Source organism: Schistocerca cancellata, unplaced genomic scaffold (genome assembly GCF_023864275.1).
Source record: "Schistocerca cancellata isolate TAMUIC-IGC-003103 unplaced genomic scaffold, iqSchCanc2.1 HiC_scaffold_328, whole genome shotgun sequence".
Lineage (NCBI taxonomy): Eukaryota > Metazoa > Arthropoda > Insecta > Orthoptera > Acrididae > Schistocerca > Schistocerca cancellata.
Genome location: NW_026046346.1, coordinates 15001 through 17500, shown reverse-complemented (window position 1 = coordinate 17500; position 2500 = coordinate 15001). Strand labels below are relative to the sequence as shown.

The following is a 2500-nucleotide window of genomic DNA, read 5'->3' as shown; positions in this document are numbered from 1 at the left end:
ACGTTGTGCCTTAACCTAACCCACGTTGTGCCTTAACCTAACCCACGTTGTGCCTTAACGTAACCCACGTTGTGCCTTAACCTAACCCACGTTGTGCCTTAACCTAACCCACGTTGTGCCTTAACCTAACCCACGTTGTGCCTTAACCTAACCCACGTTGTGCCTTAACCTAACCCACGTTGTGCCTTAACCTAACCCACGTTGTGCCTTAACCTAACCCACGTTGTGCCTTAACCTAACCCACGTTGTGCCTTAACCTAACCCACGTTGTGCCTTAACCTAACCCACGTTGTGCCTTAACCTAACCCACGTTGTGCCTTAACCTGCTCTGTAATTGGCATATGACACGTTACATTAATCTAGTGTTGTCTAACCACAACCCTCTGAATATAGTTCGCTACTCGCACCGCCCACCCTCTTGTGTGTCGTTTCATGTTGAACACTTCGCAAGTGTTGCTTACTTTTTACATGCTCCCGCTGTACACTGTAATGTGGACAACTGCAGGATGTACATCGCCCCCCCCCCTCCACCCTGCCTTCGCACGCTGGTCGTTCAGGTGCTTGCGTGTTCAATGCCCTTCGCAGCTGTTCACTGGCATTCGCATGTCGAAGCGCTCAGTCTACGTCGTGGTACGGCCTGTGTCCACTGTCCGCTGATATCGTAAGCTTAATCCTCACATTGTACTGCACATAGGTCCGTATGTACTGAATGATACGCTGTGGCACATGTGTGACCGTACGACTGCGCCCAACAACAGCGAACCATACGGTCCAAATGTTGTGCACTCAGCCACGTGCCGTCTCCCCATAACAGCTACATTGCAGTGTGGTACGCCATAGAGACGTGTGGGAGTAACGGACGCCCTGGATGGCGATCAGCATGAGCCGTCTGTTGATGTAGTGGCGCGTGTATTCAAACGTAGTCGTCTCTTCTCACACAGTGTGATAGCATGGTGCACCGCATTCCACATCTGCGACATGGTACAGATGCTGGTTGACAGTCGGTCTCGTAATGGACATCGCATACGTAGGGGGCCACCTCCCACGTGTTCTCTAGTCGTGCACATTTTGTTGCGTGTATGTGGGCAGACGTAGTGTGTCGTGACACCTAACAGACAGGTATGCAATAATCGTTGCATTTGCAAACTGGGATGGACGTCTACGTTTGCTGGTGACGTGACGCAACGCAAATGAACAACTGGTAAACCCATTGTGGTGCGGTTGTTGTTGCTGGAGGTAAATCAGTAAGGGCAAATCTGTGTGTGAAGCGATACGCGGCGGTGGCTGGGTGGGACCGTCCCCGGCCGGTGAGGGGGGGCCGCCCGGCGTGCTGGCCGCGCGGTGCGTGGGCGCACGCGCTACAGCCGGCTGGTGGGGGCGCCCAGTGGCAGGCGCGCCGGCCGACGGACGCGGCAGGCGGCGCAGCTGCGCGCCGGGGCACCCTGCGCGCGGCGCCGGGCGGCCAAAGTGGGTCCTCGCGGGCCCGGTGCGAAGCGCGGTGGACATCTGCAGTGTGCTGGTCCGACTGAGGACTGTGTGCGTTGAGGATGCGCCGCCGCCCGGCACTCGGCGCCGCGACGCCGTCTGCTGCTCGGTCGCCCCAGCGGTTCTCGCTGGTGGTTTGTATCGCAGTTGTGCAGACGTGTTGGCACGTGCGCTGTGCTGGGAGAGTTCGCTTCGGCACCCACGTGGGGCCTTTGCCCTTCTGTGGCGCTGGCGTTGGAGCTGCCGGTCACCGTAGGTGGCGCGTGTTGTCTCCCGCCGGCAATGCCACGACAGCACGCTCCCGGGCCTCTGTCGGCAGCGGCAAGCTCAGTTGGGAGCACGGGTGGTCGCACCTAAAGCGTCTACTCGCCTAACTCCGGGCGATTGCGCCTCTCTCGAACCCGACCAAGTACTTAGGACGGCGCTGCGCGCCGCCGGGACCTGAGAGGGTTTCGAGGTGTATTGTGCAGGGGAGCTCAGCCTCCTCCTGTTTGCAGAATAATTGAGCGGACGCTTGCGTGTTCGCGCGGGCCCCTGGGACACACTCCCGGGCGGCCGGCTGCTCAGCTCTAGTTGACGCAGCTCCCTGGTTGATCCTGCCAGTAGTCATATGCTTGTCTCAAAGATTAAGCCATGCATGTCTCAGTACAAGCCGCATTAAGGTGAAACCGCGAATGGCTCATTAAATCAGTTATGGTTCCTTAGATCGTACCCACGTTACTTGGATAACTGTGGTAATTCTAGAGCTAATACATGCAAACAGAGTCCCGACCAGAGATGGAAGGGACGCTTTTATTAGATCAAAACCAATCGGTCGGCTCGTCCGGTCCGTTTGCCTTGGTGACTCTGAATAACTTTGGGCTGATCGCACGGTCCTCGTACCGGCGACGCATCTTTCAAATGTCTGCCTTATCAACTGTCGATGGTAGGTTCTGCGCCTACCATGGTTGTAACGGGTAACGGGGAATCAGGGTTCGATTCCGGAGAGGGAGCCTGAGAAACGGCTACCACATCC

The 2500-nt window shown here is 57.0% G+C and overlaps 1 non-coding gene across 1 annotated transcript in view; it reads left to right on the top strand.

The window, feature by feature from the left end:
- Nucleotides 1–2068: 2068 nt before the first annotated feature.
- LOC126117853 (small subunit ribosomal RNA) overlaps nucleotides 2069–2500 on the top strand; it is a 1909-nt gene continuing 1477 nt past the window's right edge. The window contains exon 1 of the ribosomal RNA XR_007525561.1: nucleotides 2069–2500. This exon is cut by the window's right edge and continues 1477 nt beyond it. This is a non-coding gene — a ribosomal RNA (small subunit ribosomal RNA).